This window comes from Schistocerca americana, unplaced genomic scaffold (genome assembly GCF_021461395.2).
Source record: "Schistocerca americana isolate TAMUIC-IGC-003095 unplaced genomic scaffold, iqSchAmer2.1 HiC_scaffold_77, whole genome shotgun sequence".
Taxonomy (NCBI): domain Eukaryota; kingdom Metazoa; phylum Arthropoda; class Insecta; order Orthoptera; family Acrididae; genus Schistocerca; species Schistocerca americana.
The window spans coordinates 815001-827500 of NW_025726533.1; the positions used below are offsets into that span (position 1 = coordinate 815001).

General features: G+C 56.0%; 1 non-coding gene and 2 pseudogenes across 1 annotated transcript; all 3 read left to right on the forward strand.

The window, feature by feature from the left end:
* The first annotated feature begins 4701 nt into the window (after positions 1–4701).
* Positions 4702–6611, forward strand: LOC124590616. The gene has a single exon (XR_006976674.1). It is a non-coding gene; the product is annotated as a small subunit ribosomal RNA (ribosomal RNA).
* A 352-nt stretch (positions 6612–6963) lies between these two features.
* Positions 6964–7118, forward strand: LOC124590571 (annotated as a pseudogene).
* A 188-nt stretch (positions 7119–7306) lies between these two features.
* LOC124590712 overlaps positions 7307–12500 on the forward strand; it is a 7982-nt pseudogene continuing 2788 nt past the window's right edge.

Consider the following 12500-nt stretch of genomic DNA (forward strand, 5'->3'; position numbering starts at 1 on the left):
CATCCACTTACTATAATCACAATCAACAAACCGGCCGCCCCGCCCCCCATTAAACCTTTCCTTACAACAATGTGTACCTTAACCTAACCTATATCGTACCGTAACCTAACCTATATCGTACCGTAACCTAACCTATATCGTACCGTAACCTAACCTATATCGTACCGTAACCTAACCTATATCGTACCGTAACCTAACCTATATCGTACCGTAACCTAACCTATATCGTACCGTAACCTAACCTATATCGTACCGTAACCTAACCTATATCGTACCGTAACCTAACCTATATCGTACCGTAACCTAACCTATATCGTACCGTAACCTAACCTATATCGTACCGTAACCTAACCTATATCGTACCGTAACCTAACCTATATCGTACCGTAACCTAACCTATATCGTACCGTAACCTAACCTATATCGTACCGTAACCTAACCTATATCGTACCGTAACCTAACCTATATCGTACCGTAACCTAACCTATATCGTACCGTAACCTAACCTATATCGTACCGTAACCTAACCTATATCGTACCGTAACCTAACCTATGTCGAACCGTAACCTAACCTATGTCGTACCGTAACCTAACCTATATCGTACCGTAACCTAACCTATATCGTACCGTAACCTAACCTATGTCGTACCGTAACCTAACCTATGTCGTACCGTAACCTAACCTATGTCGTACCGTAACCTAACCTATGTCGTACCGTAACCTAACCTATGTCGTACCGTAACCTAACCTATGTCGTACCGTAACCTAACCTATGTCGTACCGTAACCTAACCTATGTCGTACCGTAACCTAACCTATGTCGTACCGTAACCTAACCTATGTCGTACCGTAACCTAACCTATGTCGTACCGTAACCTAACCTATGTCGTACCGTAACCTAACCTATGTCGTACCGTAACCTAACCTATGTCGTACCGTAACCTAACCTATGTCGTACCGTAACCTAACCTATGTCGTACCGTAACCTAACCTATGTCGTACCGTAACCTAACCTATGTCGTACCGTAACCTAACCTATGTCGTACCGTAACCTAACCTATGTCGTACCGTAACCTAACCTATGTCGTACCGTAACCTAACCTATGTCGTACCGTAACCTAACCTATGTCGTACCTTAACCTAACCTATGTCGTACCTTAACCTAACCTATGTCGTACCTTAACCTAACCTATGTCGTACCTTAACCTAACCTGTATTGCGCCTTAACCTAACCTGTATTGCGCCTTAACCTAACCTGTATTGCGCCTTAACCTAACCTGTATTGCGCCTTAACCTAACCTGTATTGCGCCTTAACCTAACCTGTATTGCGCCTTAACCTAACCTGTATTGCGCCTTAACCTAACCTGTATTGCGCCTTAACCTAACCTGTATTGCGCCTTAACCTAACCTGTATTGCGCCTTAACCTAACCTGTATTGCGCCTTAACCTAACCTGTATTGCGCCTTAACCTAACCTGTATTGCGCCTTAACCTAACCTGTATTGCGCCTTAACCTAACCTGTATTGCGCCTTAACCTAACCTGTATTGCGCCTTAACCTAACCTGTATTGCGCCTTAACCTAACCTGTATTGCGCCTTAACCTAACCTGTATTGCGCCTTAACCTAACCTGTATTGCGCCTTAACCTAACCTGTATTGCGCCTTAACCTAACCTGTATTGCGCCTTAACCTAACCTGTATGGCGCCTTAACCTAACCTGTATGGCGCCTTAACGTAACCTGTATTGCGCCTTAACGTAACCTATATTGCGCCTTAACGTAACCTATATTGCGCCTTAACCTAACCTATATTGCGCCTTAACGTAACCTATATTGCGCCTTAACGTAACCTATATTGCGCCTTAACCTAACCTATATTGCGCCTTAACCTAACCTATATTGCGCCTTAACCTAACCTATATTGCGCCTTAACCTAACCTATATTGCGCCTTAACCTAACCTATATTGCGCCTTAACCTAACCTATATTGCGCCTTAACGTAACCTATATTGCGCCTTAACCTAACCTATATTGCGCCTTAACCTAACCTATATTGCGCCTTAACCTAACCTATATTGCGCCTTAACGTAACCTATATTGCGCCTTAACGTAACCTATATTGCGCCTTAACGTAACCTATATTGCGCCTTAACCTAACCTATATTGCGCCTTAACCTAACCTATATTGCGCCTTAACCTAACCTATATTGCGCCTTAACCTAACCTATATTGCGCCTTAACGTAACCTATATTGCGCCTTAACGTAACCTATATTGCGCCTTAACGTAACCTATATTGCGCCTTAACGTAACCTATATTGCGCCTTAACGTAACCTATATTGCGCCTTAACGTAACCTATATTGCGCCTTAACGTAACCTATATTGCGCCTTAACGTAACCTATATTGCGCCTTAACCTAACCTATATTGCGCCTTAACGTAACCTATATTGCGCCTTAATGTAACCTATATTGCGCCTTAATGTAACCTATATTGCGCCTTAATGTAACCTATATTGCGCCTTAATGTAACCTACGTTGCGCCTTAACGTAACCTACGTTGCGCCTTAACGTAACCTACGTTGCGCCTTAACGTAACCTACGTTGCGCCTTAACGTAACCTACGTTGCGCCTTAACGTAACCTACGTTGCGCCGTAACGTAACCTACGTTGCGCCGTAACGCAACCCACGTTGCGCCGTAACGTAACCCACGTTGCGCCGTAACGTAACACACGTTGGGCCTTAACCCAACACACGTTGGGCCTTAACCCAACACACGTTGGGCCTTAACCCAACACACGTTGGGCCTTAACCCAACACACGTTGGGCCTTAACCCAACACACGTTGGGCCTTAACCCAACACACGTTGGGCCTTAACCCAACACACGTTGGGCCTTAACCCAACACACGTTGGGCCTTAACCCAACACACGTTGGGCCTTAACCCAACACACGTTGGGCCTTAACCCAACACACGTTGGGCCTTAACCTGCTCTGTAATTGTCATACGACGCGTTAAATTAGTGTAGTGTTGCCTAACTGCAACCCCCGCAATATAGTTTGCTACTCGCACTGCCCGGTCCCCAGTGTATCGCTTCATGTTAAACACCTTGCAGCTATACACTGTAATGTGGATGGCAGCAGGACGTACATGCTCAATGCCCTTTGCAGTTGTTCATTGGCATTTGCAGTTGTTCATTGGCATTTGCATGGCGAAGCACTTAGCCTACGCTGTGGTACGGCCTGTGTCAACTGTCCGCTGATGTTGTACGTCCAAATCACACACTGTACTGCACATTGGTCCTCATGTACTGAATGATACATCGTGGTACATGTGACCGTACAACGACTGCGCCAACAACGGCGAACCATGCGGTCCAAATGTTGTGCACTCAGCTACGTGTCGTCTCCCTATAAGAGCTGGATTGCAGTGTGGTATGCCCTGGATGGCGATCAGCATGAGCCGTCTGTTGATGTAGTGGCGCGTGTTGTCAGACGTAGTCGTCTCTTCTCACACACCGTGATAGCATGGTGCACTGCGTTCCACATCTGCGACATGCGACAGAGGCCGGTTGACAGTCGTTCGCGCAATGGACATCGCATACGTACGGGGGCCACCTTCCACGTGTTCGCGAAGCGTGCACATGTTGTTGCGTGTATGTGGGCAGACATAGTGTGTCGTGACACCTGACACAGGCATGCAACAATCGTTGAATTTGCAAATGGCGATGGACGCCTACGTTTGCTGGTGACGTTACGCAAATGAACAACTGGTAAACCGTTGTGGTGCGGTTGTTCTCGCTAGAGGTGAATCAGTGATGGCGACGATCGGTTGAGCTACCAACCGGTTGTTCCAGCGATACCCACCATGCCCACGAACGTGAATGGCATCTGGGTGTGAAGCGATACGCGGCGGTGGCTGGGTGGGACCGTCCCCGGCCGGTGAGGGGGGGCCTCCCGGCGTGCTGGCCGCGCGGTGCGTGGGCGCACGCGCTACAGCCGGCTGGTGGGGGCGGCCAGTGGCAGGCGCGCCGGCCGACGGAGGCGGCAGGCGGCGCAGCTGCGCGCCGGCGCACCCTGCACGCGGCGCCGTGCGGCCAAAGTAGGTCCTCGCGGGCCCGGTGCGAAGCGCGGTGGACATCTGCAGTGTGCTGGTCCGATTGAGGACTGTGTGCGCTGAGGATGCGCCGCCGCCCGGCGCTCGGCGCCGCGACGCCGTCTGCTGCTCGGTCGCCTCTGCGGTTCTCGCAGGTGGTTTGTATCGCAGCTGTGCGGACGTGTTGGCGCGTGCGCTGTGCTGGGAGAGTTCGCTTCGGCACCCAAGTGGGGCTTTTGTCCTTCTGTGGCGCTGGCGTTGGAGCTGCCGGTCACCGTAGGTGGCGCGTGTTGTCTCCCGCCAGCAATGCCACGACAGCACGCTCCCGGGCCTCTGTCGGCAGCGGCAAGCTCAGTTGGGAGCACGGGTGGTCGCACCTAAAGCGTCTACTCGCCAAACTCCGGGCGATTGCGCCTCTCTCGAACCCGACCAAGTACTTAGGACGGCGCTGCGCGCCGCCGGGACCTGAGAGGGTTTCGAGGTGTATGGTGCAGGGGAGCTCAGCCTCCTCCTGTTTGCAGAATAATTGAGCGGACGCTTGCGTGTTCGCGCGGGCCCCCGGGACACACTCCCGGGCGGCCGGCTGCTCAGCTCTAGTTGACGCAGCTCCCTGGTTGATCCTGCCAGTAGTCATATGCTTGTCTCAAAGATTAAGCCATGCATGTCTCAGTACAAGCCGCATTAAGGTGAAACCGCGAATGGCTCATTAAATCAGTTATGGTTCCTTAGATCGTACCCACGTTACTTGGATAACTGTGGTAATTCTAGAGCTAATACATGCAAACAGAGTCCCGACCAGAGATGGAAGGGACGCTTTTATTAGATCAAAACCAATCGGTCGGCTCGTCCGGTCCGTTTGCCTTGGTGACTCTGAATAACTTTGGGCTGATCGCACGGTCCTCGTACCGGCGACGCATCTTTCAAATGTCTGCCTTATCAACTGTCGATGGTAGGTTCTGCGCCTACCATGGTTGTAACGGGTAACGGGGAATCAGGGTTCGATTCCGGAGAGGGAGCCTGAGAAACGGCTACCACATCCAAGGAAGGCAGCAGGCGCGCAAATTACCCACTCCCGGCACGGGGAGGTAGTGACGAAAAATAACGATACGGGACTCATCCGAGGCCCCGTAATCGGAATGAGTACACTTTAAATCCTTTAACGAGTATCTATTGGAGGGCAAGTCTGGTGCCAGCAGCCGCGGTAATTCCAGCTCCAATAGCGTATATTAAAGTTGTTGCGGTTAAAAAGCTCGTAGTTGGATTTGTGTCCCACGCTGTTGGTTCACCGCCCGTCGGTGTTTAACTGGCATGTATCGTGGGACGTCCTGCCGGTGGGGCGAGCTGAAGGCGTGCGACGCGCCTCGTGCGTGCTCGTGCGTCCCGAGGCGGACCCCGTTGCAATCCTACCAGGGTGCTCTTGAGTGAGTGTCTCGGTGGGCCGGCACGTTTACTTTGAACAAATTAGAGTGCTTAAAGCAGGCAAGCCCGCCTGAATACTGTGTGCATGGAATAATGGAATAGGACCTCGGTTCTATTTTGTTGGTTTTCGGAACCCGAGGTAATGATTAATAGGGACAGGCGGGGGCATTCGTATTGCGACGTTAGAGGTGAAATTCTTGGATCGTCGCAAGACGAACAGAAGCGAAAGCATTTGCCAAGTATGTTTTCATTAATCAAGAACGAAAGTTAGAGGTTCGAAGGCGATCAGATACCGCCCTAGTTCTAACCATAAACGATGCCAGCCAGCGATCCGCCGCAGTTCCTCCGATGACTCGGCGGGCAGCCTCCGGGAAACCAAAGCTTTTGGGTTCCGGGGGAAGTATGGTTGCAAAGCTGAAACTTAAAGGAATTGACGGAAGGGCACCACCAGGAGTGGAGCCTGCGGCTTAATTTGACTCAACACGGGAAACCTCACCAGGCCCGGACACCGGAAGGATTGACAGATTGATAGCTCTTTCTTGATTCGGTGGGTGGTGGTGCATGGCCGTTCTTAGTTGGTGGAGCGATTTGTCTGGTTAATTCCGATAACGAACGAGACTCTAGCCTGCTAACTAGTCGCGTGACATCCTTCGTGCTGTCAGCGATTACTTTTCTTCTTAGAGGGACAGGCGGCTTCTAGCCGCACGAGATTGAGCAATAACAGGTCTGTGATGCCCTTAGATGTTCTGGGCCGCACGCGCGCTACACTGAAGGAATCAGCGTGTCTTCCTAGGCCGAAAGGTCGGGGTAACCCGCTGAACCTCCTTCGTGCTAGGGATTGGGGCTTGCAATTGTTCCCCATGAACGAGGAATTCCCAGTAAGCGCGAGTCATAAGCTCGCGTTGATTACGTCCCTGCCCTTTGTACACACCGCCCGTCGCTACTACCGATTGAATGATTTAGTGAGGTCTTCGGACTGGTACGCGGCATTGACTCTGTCGTTGCCGATGCTACCGGAAAGATGACCAAACTTGATCATTTAGAGGAAGTAAAAGTCGTAACAAGGTTTCCGTAGGTGAACCTGCGGAAGGATCATTACCGACTAGACTGCATGTCTTTCGATGTGCGTGTCGTGTCGCGCAACACGCTACCTGTACGGCTCGCAGTAGCCGTGCGCCGCGTGCGGAACCACGCGTGCTTCTCAAAACTAACGCCAATGTTGTGTGGTACGAGCGCTGAAGCGCTGGAGCGGCTGGCCTGCGGCACCTGGCGCCTGGCGCCGGTTTTGAATGACTTTCGCCCGACTGCCTGTCCGCTCCGGTGTGGAGCCGTACGACGCCCATCGGCCGTGAGGCCGTTGGACACAGAACGCTTGAACAGGGGCCGCCACACGCCTACGTCCCGCCTATGCAACTGTCTTGAAAGAGACAGTGGAAACTAAGAAAAAGATCACCCAGGACGGTGGATCACTCGGCTCGTGGGTCGATGAAGAACGCAGCAAATTGCTCGTCGACATGTGAACTGCAGGACACATGAACATCGACGTTTCGAACGCACATTGCGGTCCATGGATTCCGTTCCCGGGCCACGTCTGGCTGAGGGTCGGCTACGTATACTGAAGCGCGCGGCGTTTGCCCCGCTTCGCAGACCTGGGAGCGTCGCGGCCGCCTGTGGGGCCGGCCGCGCCTCCTTAAACGTGCGATGCGCGCCCGTCGCCTGGCGGTTCGCATACCGGTACTTACTCGGTAGCGTGCACAGCCGGCTGGCGGTGTGGCGTGCGACACCTCGTACAACGACCTCAGAGCAGGCGAGACTACCCGCTGAATTTAAGCATATTACTAAGCGGAGGAAAAGAAACTAACAAGGATTCCCCCAGTAGCGGCGAGCGAACAGGGAAGAGTCCAGCACCGAACCCCGCAGGCTGCCGCCTGTCGTGGCATGTGGTGTTTGGGAGGGTCCACTACCCCGACGCCTCGCGCCGAGCCCAAGTCCAACTTGAATGAGGCCACGGCCCGTAGAGGGTGCCAGGCCCGTAGCGGCCGGTGCGAGCGTCGGCGGGACCTCTCCTTCGAGTCGGGTTGCTTGAGAGTGCAGCTCCAAGTGGGTGGTAAACTCCATCTGAGACTAAATATGACCACGAGACCGATAGCGAACAAGTACCGTGAGGGAAAGTTGAAAAGAACTTTGAAGAGAGAGTTCAAAAGTACGTGAAACCGTTCTGGGGTAAACGTGAGAAGTCCGAAAGGTCGAACGGGTGAGATTCACGCCCATCCGGCCACTGGCCTCCGCCCTCGGCAGATGGGGCCGGCCGCCCGCGCGGAGCAATCCGCGGCGGGGTCGTGTCCGGTTGCCTTTCCACTCGCCGCGGGGTGGGGCCGTTCCGGTGTGCGGTGGGCCGCACTTCTCCCCTAGTAGGACGTCGCGACCCGCTGGGTGCCGGCCTACGGCCCGGGTGCGCAGCCTGTCCTTCCGCGGGCCTCGGTTCGCGTCTGTTGGGCAGAGCCCCGGTGTCCTGGCTGGCTGCCCGGCGGTATATCTGGAGGAGTCGATTCGCCCCTTTGGGCGCTCGGGCTCCCGGCAAGCGCGCGCGGTTCTTCCCGGATGACGGACCTACCTGGCCCGGCCCCGGACCCGCGCCGCTGTTGGCTCGGGATGCTCTCGGGCGGAATAATCGCTCCCGTCAGCGGCGCTTCAGCTTTGGACAATTTCACGACCCGTCTTGAAACACGGACCAAGGAGTCTAACATGTGCGCGAGTCATTGGGCTGTACGAAACCTAAAGGCGTAATGAAAGTGAAGGTCTCGCCTTGCGCGGGCCGAGGGAGGATGGGGCTTCCCCGCCCTTCACGGGGCGGCGGCCTCCGCACTCCCGGGGCGTCTCGTCCTCATTGCGAGGTGAGGCGCACCTAGAGCGTACACGTTGGGACCCGAAAGATGGTGAACTATGCCTGGCCAGGACGAAGTCAGGGGAAACCCTGATGGAGGTCCGTAGCGATTCTGACGTGCAAATCGATCGTCGGAGCTGGGTATAGGGGCGAAAGACTAATCGAACCATCTAGTAGCTGGTTCCCTCCGAAGTTTCCCTCAGGATAGCTGGTGCTCGTACGAGTCTCATCCGGTAAAGCGAATGATTAGAGGCCTTGGGGCCGAAACGACCTCAACCTATTCTCAAACTTTAAATGGGTGAGATCTCCGGCTTGCTTGATATGCTGAAGCCGCGAGCAAACGACTCGGATCGGAGTGCCAAGTGGGCCACTTTTGGTAAGCAGAACTGGCGCTGTGGGATGAACCAAACGCCGAGTTAAGGCGCCCGAATCGACGCTCATGGGAAACCATGAAAGGCGTTGGTTGCTTAAGACAGCAGGACGGTGGCCATGGAAGTCGGAATCCGCTAAGGAGTGTGTAACAACTCACCTGCCGAAGCAACTAGCCCTGAAAATGGATGGCGCTGAAGCGTCGTGCCTATACTCGGCCGTCAGTCTGGCAGTCATGGCCGGTCCTTGCGGCCGGCCGCGAAGCCCTGACGAGTAGGAGGGTCGCGGCGGTGGGCGCAGAAGGGTCTGGGCGTGAGCCTGCCTGGAGCCGCCGTCGGTGCAGATCTTGGTGGTAGTAGCAAATACTCCAGCGAGGCCCTGGAGGGCTGACGCGGAGAAGGGTTTCGTGTGAACAGCCGTTGCACACGAGTCAGTCGATCCTAAGCCCTAGGAGAAATCCGATGTTGATGGGGGCCGTCATAGCATGATGCACTTTGTGCTGGCCCCCGTTGGGCGAAAGGGAATCCGGTTCCTATTCCGGAACCCGGCAGCGGAACCGATACAAGTCGGGCCCCTCTTTTAGAGATGCTCGTCGGGGTAACCCAAAAGGACCCGGAGACGCCGTCGGGAGATCGGGGAAGAGTTTTCTTTTCTGCATGAGCGTTCGAGTTCCCTGGAATCCTCTAGCAGGGAGATAGGGTTTGGAACGCGAAGAGCACCGCAGTTGCGGCGGTGTCCCGATCTTCCCCTCGGACCTTGAAAATCCGGGAGAGGGCCACGTGGAGGTGTCGCGCCGGTTCGTACCCATATCCGCAGCAGGTCTCCAAGGTGAAGAGCCTCTAGTCGATAGAATAATGTAGGTAAGGGAAGTCGGCAAATTGGATCCGTAACTTCGGGATAAGGATTGGCTCTGAGGATCGGGGCGTGTCGGGCTTGGTCGGGAAGTGGGTCAGCGCTAACGTGCCGGGCCTGGGCGAGGTGAGTGCCGTAGGGGTGCCGGTAAGTGCGGGCGTTTAGCGCGGGCGTGGTCTGCTCTCGCCGTTGGTTGGCCTCGTGCTGGCCGGCGGTGCAGGATGCGCGCGCCTGCGCGGCGTTCGCGCCCCGGTGCTTCAACCTGCGTGCAGGATCCGAGCTCGGTCCCGTGCCTTGGCCTCCCACGGATCTTCCTTGCTGCGAGGCCGCGTCCGCCTTAGCGTGCTCCTCCGGGGGCGCGCGGGTGCGCGGATTCTCTTCGGCCGCCATTCAACGATCAACTCAGAACTGGCACGGACTGGGGGAATCCGACTGTCTAATTAAAACAAAGCATTGCGATGGCCCTAGCGGGTGTTGACGCAATGTGATTTCTGCCCAGTGCTCTGAATGTCAACGTGAAGAAATTCAAGCAAGCGCGGGTAAACGGCGGGAGTAACTATGACTCTCTTAAGTAACTATGACTCTCTTTAGGTGGCCAAGTGGCGGCGGTGTGGCTGCATCCGGACTTGGCTTTTCGAAGTGCGGTCTTGATGTAGTCGTGCTGCTGCTGCGAGGTGCCTTCCTTGGGTTATAGTTACAGGGAGAGTGATGCGCAATACATGGGCCTAGCCCTCTTAGCCTCTCCTCTCCTGCGGTCTTCTCCCCTTCTCGTGGGCCCGCTGATTTTCGCAGAGTGGAAGACCGCACCAGGGGCTTGGGGGGGTTACCAGCCCCCCCTCGCATTATCCCTTTATAGTTGGGGGCAGCCGACAAGAAACAAGAGATGGTGGCCCTTCCGCTGAAGGTGCCACCCCAGCTACCCCAGCACCTATCCGGCCAACCGGCCGTAACGAAAATGCGATAGTTTGTGTAGCTCCCTTTGCTTGCAGTGAGTGCCACCGCACTTTTACCACGAAGAACGGTCTCGGGGTCCATCGCCGCCGCCAACACCCTGCGGCCGCCAACGCTGAGATCGTGACGGAGAGGCATCGCGCGAGGTGGACGGAGGAAGAAGTCCTGTCGCTCGCCAAGGCAGAGGCCGAACTGTTCCTTGAGAGGGACGCCCGGTTCTTCTTTGTAAATCAAGAACTTACCAGGATGTTCCCCGACCGAACGCTTGAGGCAATCAAGTGCCGACGGCGGCAAGCTGCCCACAAGCAGCTTGTCCGCCAATTCATGGAGGCACTTGAGATCGGTCGGGGTGAAGAGCCGGCGTCCCGCCGTGGAGCAGCGAGCTCGCTGCCTGACGCGGGCGAGGCCGCTGCGCCGCCCGTCGACGCAGCCGAGGACTTCGCGGCCGACACCACCGGGCCGCCGCCGGAGGGGCCGACTGACGCCGCCATCTGGGAGCATCTGGCGGGGCTACCTGCTTCCGCCCAGCGTTTCTCTGCCCTGGATCGAGTCATTGGTCTGGGGCGGGGCACGCCGCCCGATGTCATCCTGGGCATGCTCCCGGATGCCCTTGCGTCGGTCGGGTCCAGGGGGGAGAGGTCGATCACCAGGACACAGCGGCCGCGCCAACCATCCAAGCGGCCGCCTGCCGCCCCGCCGCTGCAGAAGCGCAAGCGGCGCCGCTGGGAATACGCGCGGACACAGGACGCCTTCCGTAGGTCGCGTGCGCGTTGCGTGCGCGGCTTGCTGGACGGCACCCTGCTGCAGCCGCCACCCGACATCCCCGGTCTGCTGGACTTCTGGGCGGACCTCTTCACGAAGAAGCCGATCTCCACCGCCGGCTTCATCCGTGACCGCCTTCTCCCGCACTCGGAGCCTGTCGCTCCTGAGTGCCTATGGGGGCCGGTCACACGTGAGGAGGTCGCTGCTGCCTTGCCGCCCAGGGGATCGGCAGCCGGGCCGGACGGCCTGACTCCAGCGGAGCTGCGGCGCCTGCCGCATGAAGTCCTGGTGAAACTCTTGAACCTCTTCCTCCTGGCCCGCGCCCTCCCCGAGCGTCTGCTTCGCGCCCGGACGTCACTTCTCCCCAAAACGGCTGCACCAACATCCCCCGCTGACTTTCGCCCCATTACGGTCTGCTCGGTGTTGGCGCGGACCTTTCACAAGGTTCTCGCGTCACGCCTGATGCGTGCATGTGCTGTGGACGAACGTCAGCGGGCATTCATCCCCCGGGATGGGATGTTGGAAAACACCTTCATCTTGGACACTGCTCTCACCGACGCAGTCCGCTCCTGTCGCTCTGTTTTTGTGGCATCGATCGACGTCTCTAAAGCGTTCGATTCGGTGGACCATGCCGCCCTCCGCCCCGTGCTGAGGGCCCATGGCCTGCCGGATTGCTTTATTGAGTACGTCGAAAGGTGTTACGAGGGTAGCACGACGGTGATAGCGGGCGGCGCCGACGTGGGCGTGCCCCTGCAGCCGGCTAGGGGTGTGCGTCAGGGTGACCCCCTCTCCCCCCTCCTTTTCAATTTTGCGGTGGACTATGTTTTGAGTCAACTTCCCTCCCACATCGGAGCTCGGATCCTTGGTCGCAGAGTTAACGCTGCGGCCTTCGCAGATGACGTCCTGCTTTTTGCATCGACCGCGAGGGGATTGCAGTCCCTCATCGATGCAGCCGTCGCAGCCCTCGCCCATCTGGGGCTGCAGATTAACGCCCGGAAGTGTTTCACCCTCGCCTTAGTCGCGTCTGGGCGCGACAAGAAGGTGAAGGTCGACGCCGACGTTACCTTCAAAGCGGGCAACGCCACCGTGCCCGCCCTACGTGTGGGTGAAACCTTCCGGTACCTGGGACTGCAATTCTCCACCGCTGGTCGCTGCGTTTTCAACCCACG